The following is an 11,136-nucleotide window of genomic DNA, read 5'->3' as shown; positions in this document are numbered from 1 at the left end:
CCAAATGTCTCGGATATGGGATATCAAATGCAAAATATAACGTGACTATGTTTAACGATTTTAGAAACATGTAAGGCAGGCTTGAAGATACGTGCAGATAAAAAAAGAAAAACATACGCAGTTAATAATCATTTTAAATGTCAAAGGGACGTAAAGACTAAAACTTATAAGAATGGAAATATAATAATAGAATTAAAAACTTAACAGAATATTTCCAATTTTGACCATATAGTTACCATATAGATATTTCGGACCACTTTCTAATGCAAAATAACCTCAAATTCTGGCTAAATTACAAAAAATATATCTTAAAGGCATCGAAGAGCTAAAAAGATAGTAAGAAATAACTAAGTCAAAATCTAAGTGCAATTAGAAACACAGAATAATAACCATAGTGATGAAGGTACTATTTATTTATTCAAGTCAAGTTCTTTAACAAATTGTTTTTAAAGAAACAAACAGTAGCAACTGGCTGCAGGAAGCGCCTCATTTGCATGTGTCTGGAGTCTGGGGACTTGACTGACTGCCCTGCGTTCCCCTACACATGGGCCGGGAGCGTGTTCGGAGGTCCTGGCAGGTGAGGGGAGCTACTAGAATACCCTTGGTCAGGGAAGGTCCTCCTCTATGAGGATGAACATTTTCTTTGACTGAGTGTACAGGTGGAATGGTGAGGGAGGTAGGGGACACCGCCTAGTCAGACAGACCAGCCATGATAAATGTTGCAGCCAGATCGCCCTCACATTCTGAATTAATTTCTAAACATCACTTACTTACTTTGGATGGTGGCATTGCTTCATAAACTCATGGTCTGCTGGCCCTATGACAGGCCTCAACACTGAATGACCGACCCCTGTGCCCAGGGGATACTCCACAAGCGTGTTCATCTGGATAGGGGCCAACTGGGAGAAACTTTCCTGGGCATCTCAGAACTAGCTCTGTCCCTCAAAAGTCTAGACCATAGACTGCCAACCTTGCTGGACTGACCAGCACAGTGACGGGTTTGCAAACCCCTAGCCAACAATATCAAAGCAGGATTTGGCTGGGGTGAGGAGAGTGAAGAGTGATTGGAAAGAGTAAGTTACTCATCATTCTTCCTACGTGCCTGACCCACAACTAAAAGGGTGATAGCAAGTGCGTGATGCTCACCTGGGTTCCAGGAGGACCCAGGCCACAGAGCTAAGTTCAGACCTGCAGTTCTTTCTGTGCTGTCACTGTTCCCTGCCACAGGTACCGCCGTAGGTGCACTGGGCTGAGTTCAGTGCACACAAGCCCTGCCCTTACAACCTGCTATTGCTCAGAGCTCTGAGGACACTTACTGTCAATACTCCTATAACAGTTAGGGTGCATCTGAATTCCAGTAACAGAAAGTCCAGCTTATTTTATTGTCTAAATAAAAAGGAATGTTTTGGTAAATGGAGGGTTCTCAGTTTAAGCACAAAAAATTGATTCTGACTCACTAAGGAAATCAATGTTTTGAAACTGTACTGGGTAACACAACGCTGGGGAGAAGGAACCATGGCCTAAATTAGGCTGCGGAACCAGCCTGGTAGACACAGTGCTGTGGTGGCACTAGGTTCTGTCCCCGGGTGCAGGGTACTAGGTGCCACCCTGGAAACTGCTGCTATGGGACACTGGGTGTTGCTGCTGTCACCACTGCCACTATCGAAATGAATTTTACACCGTCCCTGCTCCTTTGAGGCACTAGGCTGGGACTCACAGCACGGTGCAGGTGGATGTGGTGGCCACGCAGGGAAGAGACCTTCCTGTGTCTTAGCAGCCAAGCTGCCTTGGACTTGCATGCCTGGCCCCGGTGTTTCAGAGTGGAAAGGCACTTTGTCCCCACTGATATGCTTGTGTTGGGCAGATCCTCAAACACAACAGTGTCAAGAAACAGGTCCAGACCTCACACCCATGTAACACATTCGTTCAGAAGGAGGGAGAGCATCTGCCTCCCAGAGTCCCTCAGAGTCCCGAGCCCCCTGCTCTGGGCTCCCCTGTGGACAGCTCTGGGAACCCATGAAGTGCCAGGACCTATTGCTTGTGCCAGAGACTTGGATTACTTTGATTGATGTGCACTGATTGGGGATCATCCTGGAGCTGGGGGTGAGGGTAACCCCATGTAGATAACATGACGTTCAACACAGGTTGAAGCTTAATGGGTGTTTAGTTGAAAACACCACTCCATCCTCAACTACTCTCTGTGGCATTTCAGAACTTGTATTTTAATGTCTTCTTTCTCTCTCTCTCTCTCTCTCTCTCTCTGTGTGTGTGTGTGTGTAATATATACTAACTACCTCCCCAAAGAGACTATAGGATCCGTGTGAAACGAGGACTAGGTTTATCACCCTAGAATTCCCTCACGTTTAACACATGACAGGCACTAGTAAATGGCAATAAACTGAAGACTGTTTCTCCATTGTTCCACTGCCAGTGATCAATTAATCAAGACCATTCAAATAATGCTAAAGCGAGTCAAATAATTAAACAACTTTGACTTTATCCTGTTATTTCACCAGAAACATTCAATTTATGCACAAAATGAGAAGAAAATATTGATCTTTCACATAACAGGACTACAGGGATTCCTTTTAAAGAATTTCAAACTACTTGGGGAAATTTTCATCTAAATATAAGCATTTTCTTCCTTTTCTTAGAGCCATGAAATTGTCGAGGAGAGTGTCGTTTATGAGGTATCTATTTCTTGTGTTGCCTCTGAGTTTATGTTTTTAATTAATTTCTTTATTCTTTTTTTCTCTCTAGCCCAATCCACAGTACAATGAATACAATTAGGTACTAGAAGAGACACATTTCTTCAGAAGTGTGCCACACCTTGTTGAGTGGCAAAACTAGTCCCCCTTGGGTGAACCGACATAATATACTTTATAATTACTATTCTCACTCTATTAACTGTGCCGTAATCTAACTGCAAAAAAAAGTACTTTAGAGACCACCCTTGTATAACTCTTATCATTTACAGATTGGCACTATTTTAAAAAGTTGGTTTTGTAGTTTTACAGAACTTTTATTGAGAGGGAGTTATAAAAGTAGCTGGCTTGAATCACTAACTTGAAAATTTGGCAAAGGCAGAGTTTTAGGGATTCAGTGTCCATTTTCATACATAAGTAGTTCAGGTTCAATTTTAAAAAATGTTTTTGAGGCTTCTCCTAAGCTTCGGAAACCTAAGTAAAGGGAGCAGTCCCTTACCTCCAACACTGAGTGAGCACCGGCAACAGGAGAGGTGGGCTTGTGTGTCAGCAGCGCGCTGTTGGTGTGGTGGGGCCTTGGAGGCCCAGCCCTTCCCCGTGCTGGTGCCCAAGCACTTGGCGTTCACTCCCTTACACATGAGGCCAACAGCAGGAATGGAAATGCGCCCATGAAAGCCTGGGCTTCAGGGCTGTTGGTGCTCCACACCTAGATCTTGGAGCTACATCAAATATTGTCATATACCTCGGAGATTTTGTGGAAGTTTGTTCCATAGTAATATTGATACAAATGGCTTATTTTAAAATTATTGTTTTCAGTTCTTCTGGAACTGAATTTTATTTATTCATTTCAAATGATAAGAGAAAGTGTATTTAGAAAGTTATAGAGACAGTAGAAATGAATCAGCTGGGCTGCTTGGGCTCAAGAAACAAGTTACAGCCCTTGGAGCTTAGGAGAGAGAAAGGCAAAGATGCCTGGGGGGAGGGGGAGGGGGAAAGCCTACGTAGTGCTCCTGGAGGGGGAGCACCTGAACTTGATCTATTTAAGATATAAAAACTTGATCTTAAAAATCAAGACTCCAGGCTCTGAGAAGTGACTCTCTACAACTAGTTGATAGACTTGATGTTCAGCTCCCTCCAATGGAATAAAGTAGAAGTTTTAAAACTTTTTACGCTCAGAATACCCTCTTAAAAATTATTGAGAACCTGAAGAGCTATTTTTGCTGGGTGACATCTATTGATAGTTACTGTATTAGAAAGTAAAACTGAGAATTTAAAAAAATATTTATTAATTCATTTTAAAGTGGCCACAATAAACCTATTACATAGTGATAAAAAAGATGAATTTTATTTAAACATTAGTATATTTTTCAGAACAAAAAAAAGGTGTAGTGAGAAGACAGTACTGTTTTACATTTTTAGAAATCTCTTTAATGCCTGGCCCAGTGGGAGACAATTAGATTCACATGCATCTCACTTTAGTGTGTTGTAGTATGCTATCTTCTGGTGGAAGTATGTGAAGAAAATTGACCTTATACAGATATGAAATTGGAAAATGGAAGTCTCTGAATAGTCTTTTCAGATAAGTGAAGACATTCCTCTGTGTTACTACACCAAAACTTAACAAGTGGGAGTTTCCTAAACGTTGGTTGCTCTGTGGAAGCTGAGTCCGTATTGAGCATTTCACACTCAGTTGCATTAAAATCCATTGATCCGGCCTGCATTTTGAACAGATGTTTTATGCACACATGATTTTGATGCCGCGAGCCCTGCCTGAATAGGTGGTCTTGGGAACCCCAAAAGGCCTTCTGCCCACACTTTGAGAACTGCAGGTATGAAGTATTATATATGGTTGGTCTATATTCTGCTTCATGGAACAGCCATCTTTTTGCAAATACACCTCTCCTCATGAGACACAAAGAGATAAAGAATATTACCTACAATCTCATTTATTACATTAACAAAAGCTATACTTATATTTTTATGATCCTTGAAACTTATATAAATGAAACCAAGGAACACAATGTATTTTTCCAACTGTGTTTGGGTAGAAAACATGGCAATTTTCTATATCACTCTTTTAATCTTCACCTGAGGATTTGTTTATTGATTTGAGAGAGAGAGAGAGGGGGGGGGAGAACAATTGCTTGTCTCTCATGTGCATGCACCCTGAACAGGAGTCAAACCATAATTTCCTCATGCACAGGACGACACTCAACCAACTGAGCCACCTCGCCAGGGTTCCTATATCACTCTTAACTAATATGCGAACTGAAGCTGGAGATACAGAAATAAATAAGATAGACAAGGCCCTTGCTCATGATGCATTTAAGGTCTGACTGTGTGGGCAACAGACAATAAGCAAGTAAACAAATAAACAAAGATGATAATTTCAGGTCATGATTAACATTATGAAGACTAGAAGGCCCCCACAGAATCCAACTCTGATGTTGCCTCAGAGGTAAGAAAGAAGAGTATGAATCTTCAAACCCATGTAAATCTGTATGGGAACCACAAGGAACTGGTCAAAGAGAAAGGGTGGGTATGATCTGCTTTGGGCAAATGATAGGCAAAATCAAGGAAGTCCTTGTTGGGGTACACTGGGGGCACAGTTGGGAGTTGGTCTCTCCCCAGCTGTTACTGAACTCAAGGGGTGCTCTAGTCAACAATGAGATGTGGTTGCCTCAAGGTAGTTTTATTTGCTGACAGCAAGGAAAGGAGACAGATTCCTATCCAAAGCTCTATTTCCTGGAGGGAGGCTTAGCCATTGCTTCTATACACTACCGTGGTCAATTACACGTTGATTTCTTCTTTGCACTTGGCTAGTTTATCCCCCCACTGAGTTCCTGCCCCGTTCTTCCTATTTACAGCTGCATCTGCAAAATACTCTGCTACATTTGACATTCAGCAAGAATAACATTTAGTAATGGCATTTAGAACCACCCAGACCTTGAGACCCTTGTCCTCTCTATCACAACAGCAGTAGGCAAATGATTGCCTGGCCTGGCAAAGTATCAGCTACCAGGGTGGCTAGATAACATGAGGGCAATACAAGAGCCTAGACAGGTGAGGAACTGATAGTAATGGGCCTACCTGGCCCATCCCTTCCACAGACTGAGGGCCAAGAGGATTAACCAACCAGGGAGGAACAGTCTAGGTAAAGGGCAGGCTGGTGGCTGTGGATCTCTGAGCGGCATTTGTGTAGAGCATATGGAAATGGGGTGAGCGGTAGAAAGCCTGTGGCGCTGGGGGGCTCTTCTTACTCACCTAGAAGAAGTCATCTACAAGTTTAAAGTCATTAACCAGTCTGTGCTTCAGTTTCTTCATCAGTAAAATGGAGATAATGATAACATCCACATCACAGAGTTCTTGCGAGGACCGAGTGATTTAGTATATGTGAAGCATTTATAAATCCGTACATGGACATAACCCAGCAATCCCTCCCTCTGGATAGGAATACACATCCAGATCAGTTCCCTCTAAGTCCATGAATGGGCAGAGATGAGTACACTCACTGCAAAGGGAAGCCAGGAGCCGGCTGTGTCCCAAGGGGTGGATGCACACTGCCCAGAACGCCAGCCAGTGGAAGCAGTGGACAGAGGCATGTAGAGCAAATATAGATGGGCCTTTAAAACCTGATGTTGAATGCATAATATAAGAAATAGAAGAGGTCTATTGCATAACATTATTAATAAAAATTCAAAATATATACCAAACAACACCTGACATTTTACAATATTGCACTTATTTCAAAGGATATAAAATGCTTCATGGCAGATGCATAGGTGGAGGAGGAGATGGAAAGAGAAAGCAAGGGACAGTGAGAGAAATGTCCATAAAAGGTAATAATGGTATATTTAAGTTGAGCTATATGACTGACTCAGTACTTTCCACCCAAGGCATGAGAAAATAAAGAAAAAGCAGAAGGGAGGGAGAGAAAACATGGGGCAGGGAGGGGCGGAATAAAATGTATTATATAGTGTCTGGGATGCAAGTGGGGTGACCAGTGTTAAATAGGGAGATCAGGGAGGACCTTTCTGAAGAAGCGATATGTCGGCTGAAGCCTGAACAGTGGGAAGCCTGTCATTGGAGTATTTGGGCATGTGCACTCCAGGCAGCAGGGGTAAGGGGGCCGGAGAGTAGGTGCTAAGACCCTGCGACAGAAATATGACTTATTTGTGGAACAGGAGAAAAAGACAAGTGTGGTTGGAGCACAGGGAGCAAATGGAAGATGAGCTTTAATTTTAAAAGATGGCCTGGTGAAGGCCTTTCCTCGTGGACAAAGTCTGTATATATGGTTTGGGAGAATTATTTTAAGGAACGGGTAATTCCCAAGGAGGGGGGGATGTCCTCACTGGGCTTATGGTAGCCTGGCTTGTGACAGGTAGGTGAGAGGTGAGCACCTGGCAACCAGACAGTGGCAGAAGCAAATTGTGGTCCCACAGGTGTAGAAGGAGGGGATCCCCACCCCTGCCTGGGAAGACAGAACTTTTAGGGGGCAGAGCCTGGGGCCCATGATTGAAGTCTTCCCTGCTCTAAAGGCTGGGTGGCCAGGTAAGTGGCCGGGCTGGGCAGGTCTTCTGACACAGCACTGTCCCTGCTGTGGTCCCGCATACCACTTTCCCTACGCTTTCTGGGCAATAGTGCCTCCCTGGGACCACTGTGAGCACCTGTGCCTTCTGGAATTAGAACTCTTGGCTCCTTTTGCCCTCCTTCCACTCCTTCTCAGAGACCAGACATGTCTTGGTTTCTTTCAAAAGAGCACTGGGTCAGGTTTTCATTCTGTCCTGGGGTCTCTTGTCACCAGCCAGGTGGTGAACTTCTCCTTCTGAAACAGCAAATAAACAAAAAACGATAGTAAGCTATTTTTCACCAACAAAAAATGCTGAGAACAGGGACCTCGTCCATCTTGACTTCCATTTATTCTCATCCCTAGAAAAATGCTAGTTAGATGCTTAGTGAAGAATAAGTTCACTCACACACACATTTAAATGATGAAAAAAATCATCTGGCTTATGAACTGAGCACTGGCCTGCCAATCAAAAGGTCACCAGTTCAATTCCCAGTCAGGGCATATGCCTGGGTTGTGGGCCAAGTCCCCATTGAGGGTGTACAAGAGGCAACTGATCGATGTATCTCTTATGCATCAATGTTTCTCTCCCTCTCTTTCTTCCTCTCTTCCCCCCTCTTAAAAAAAGTCAAATACTTGCCAAATTGATATAAAAATTCATGCAATCCAATAAAAAATCCCAGCAAATTTTTTTAAAGTGATGAAAAAATATGCTGTTTCCATGGCAAAAACTCCTCCTGAAATTCATCTTTCTCATGATAATAAGCATAGACATAGTTTTCTCCAGTAGCATTTTTGCTCATGAAGAACTGATTTTCCTCACTGGGACTATAATCGGTGACAACAACATCTACTAAGTACTATGCGACTGACACTGAATTACCTGATTTAAAACCCACGACAGCCCTCAGGTTATTTCTGTCTAAAAGAAGAGAAAACTGAAGTTTAAAGACTAGTAACTTTTAAGCGATGGCTAGATTTTAATTCTAGGTGGCCTGACAACAGAACTGTTGAATGAACTTCCAAAACTCGATCAGTTTCACAAAATAAAATGTATTAAAGTTGTACCTGAAACAATGACTACTCTTCTGAATACTGTTTTTTTTCCCTTTCTTGACTAATCATTGGCAGCATCCATATATTGAGGCATGGTTTAAGAAACCGAAAGCCTGTCATAATACTGCAATCATTTCAAATGTTTTACCAGACAACTTAGCTTACCAGTGAGCCGCAGAGAAAGAACAGAAGTGAAATCTTCTAAGTCAGCGATTGTCAACCTTTTTCATCTCATGGCCCACATAGACTAATAGCTAAAATTCTGTGGCACACCAAAAATATATTAATTTTTTTGTCTATTTGACAAAAATAGGTAAAATTCTAATTTATTGACACTGTTACAGCTACTGTTGCTGGTTCTCATTTTTCAATTTGACAATTGAAGGGAAAAGAGGTCAGTGCCCCTGACTAAATGGGCAGGTTTTGCATGTTTTAAAAATTCTTGCTACACACCAGCTGAAAATCGCTGTTCTAAGTCACTGAGAGTCCATGTTTGTTTTCATTTTAGTTTGCAGCCTTGAAATTCTCTTTCCCCTCTATTTTTTTCTTCTTTGTCTTTGTACTAATGGTTTAATTACTTTTTGTGATCATAAGACAATTGGCTAAGCATTGCGATAATTTCATTCTTTGAGTCTGATTTCCTAGAAATTATAGTCAAACAAAATTTACATTCTAAACCTTTCTGGAAGGATGCAAACCGAAGGAAGCAAGAGTGAAGGGGGGAGGCAGGGCAATGAGGCAAGAGTATGGAGAAGCAAACCAGGGGGTTCTGACCGAGCTAGTAGTTTCTGCCTCACCTTGACCTCGCTGGGCAGCACAGCCAGTTGCCCGGTCACATGGGAAGTTTCCAGAGAGGCCACCTGGAAACATTTCTCAGCAGAGCCCTTTGAGGGAGAGGAAAGAGAAGGAGTCACATATGGGCTTGCTGCCATCCTCTACCTCCCAGTGGTTAGCATTTGCTTCATTGGGTATTAGCTTCCTGCACTTCTGACACTGTTTCCTGGCTCCTCTTGGCAGCCAGGAGGAAGCAGCAGAGACATCTGCCGCCCTGTGAGCAGGCACGAGCCAGGGACATTCCCTGCAGCCTCCTGGGCCCTATCAAGCCAGTCTGCCCCAAGAGGTCCTGTGGTGTCTTACACTTCATTGGTGACAAGGAGGCCCCAGGATAGAAGACACCTGCAGCGTGACACATGAGGAAGGGTAGTAATTGGACTGTGCCGTGCAGGGAGCTGAGAGACCAGGAGCTCCAGTGCAATGGGCCTGGCTGGCTGAGCAGAAGGAATGCTAGGGCACCACGGCTTCCACAGCAGTGGAGTTCCCCTGACCTTCCCTACGGCGGTGAGCAAATCCACCTCTCTGTGGCTCCAAAGAGGCAATCTTCCTAGAGGGTCATTAGTGGCATTGAGGAGCATGGCTGAGCCCAGTAAATTCAGTCTGTCAGAATACTTTCACATGTGTCTTCTGGATATATAACAGGAGAGCTCCCTGAGGTGCCCCCCACCTACAAGTGGCATAGCCGGGTCACCGGGAATGTCCATCTTCAACTGTAACAGACAATGTCATATCATACTCCTAAATAATGGCTTTAAATCATTGCTTGTTATCGATTGGGTCTGATTCTTTCTTCCCTATATATGTATCTGGAATTCAACTGTTGTTTCATAAATTCACATCAGGGGAAAATTTCAGTGACTATCCCTATCACAAGTCCCTCCTCAAACTCAGAAACTGAAAACATGTATTTAACCATGTCTGTGAGGTACTTTGAACTTCTTGAAGAGAAAGGCTATTAAATCCTCATTAACTTTAAAACCCAAATTTCCCATTGTTTCCAGGAGAGGGCACAACTTCATATTAAGTTTATTCTTTGTACTAGTTTCCTTACTATTTTCCCTCATTTCCTGTGACATGACTTTCCCAAGAGTAGTGACTGGAGTAGTAACAGACAATAAAGGGGTGACTTATATGTACAGAATTTGAAACATATTAAAAGTTGCAGATAAAGTGCTTCTCAGATAAGATCAAATTCAAGGAGTTCATCATCACCAAGCCCTTATTATATGAAATGTTAAAGGGACTTACATAAGAAAAAGAAGATGAAAAATATGAACCGTGAAAGGAAACTCACAGCAAACTCACAGTTATCAACAACCACACCTAAAACAAAAGCAAACCAAGAGGACAGCTAGATCAGGAGCAGAACCATAGAAATGAAGAACACATGGAGGGTTAGTAACAGGGAAGTGGGAGGAGGAGAAGGGGGGAGAAGGTACAGAAAATAGCATAGAAAGTAGGTAGAAAATAGACAGGGGGCAGGGCAAGAATAGTAGGGGAAATATAGAATCTAATGAACTAGAGACACATAGTCATAAACTAAAGGGGGGAATGGTGGGGGAGGAGGTGTGCAGGGTGGAGGAGAATGAAGGGGGGAATAGAACAACAACTGTAATGGTATAATTAATAAAATATGTTTTTTAAAAATAAATAAAAAATAAAATTAAAAAAAGTTGCATTAGGTAGGACAGGTAGTGAACCGAGGCGTTGGGGAGACACGTCTCACCTGCTGACTCAGCAGTCCTGAGCCCAGTCCAGTAAGACTGCCGGGGCCTCAGGGACATCACAAGCAGGGATAATGCAGGAGGAGGGGAGTCTCGGAGACTCTGTGCAGGGAAAAGAAGCCTCTGTCGCACTTTCACTAAGACAGGGAGACTTTACTAGGTGAGAAAGAAAGTCTTTGTAGCTGCACATTATTTTCAAGGCTTAGAAGGGAAGAAGGAGGGGAAACCTAGAAGCTAGTAAGCTTCTAGT

The 11,136-nt window shown here is 42.9% G+C and overlaps 1 long non-coding RNA gene across 1 annotated transcript; it reads right to left on the bottom strand.

Moving 5' to 3' along the window:
* Nucleotides 1-7,419: 7,419 nt before the first annotated feature.
* Nucleotides 7,420-9,208, bottom strand: LOC118983362 (uncharacterized). Its single transcript, XR_005065710.1, has 2 exons — nt 9,126-9,208; nt 7,420-7,530 (listed from the first exon to the last, which is right to left on the bottom strand). It is a non-coding gene; the product is annotated as an uncharacterized LOC118983362 (long non-coding RNA).
* Between the last annotated feature and the right edge of the window lie 1,928 nt (nt 9,209-11,136).

Source organism: Sturnira hondurensis, unplaced genomic scaffold (assembly GCF_014824575.4).
Source record: "Sturnira hondurensis isolate 20B ecotype Veracruz unplaced genomic scaffold, ASM1482457v3 Scaffold0000396, whole genome shotgun sequence".
Taxonomy (NCBI): domain Eukaryota; kingdom Metazoa; phylum Chordata; class Mammalia; order Chiroptera; family Phyllostomidae; genus Sturnira; species Sturnira hondurensis.
The sequence above is the reverse complement of the archived record's forward strand: the minus strand, read 5'-3'. Positions and strand labels throughout refer to the sequence as shown.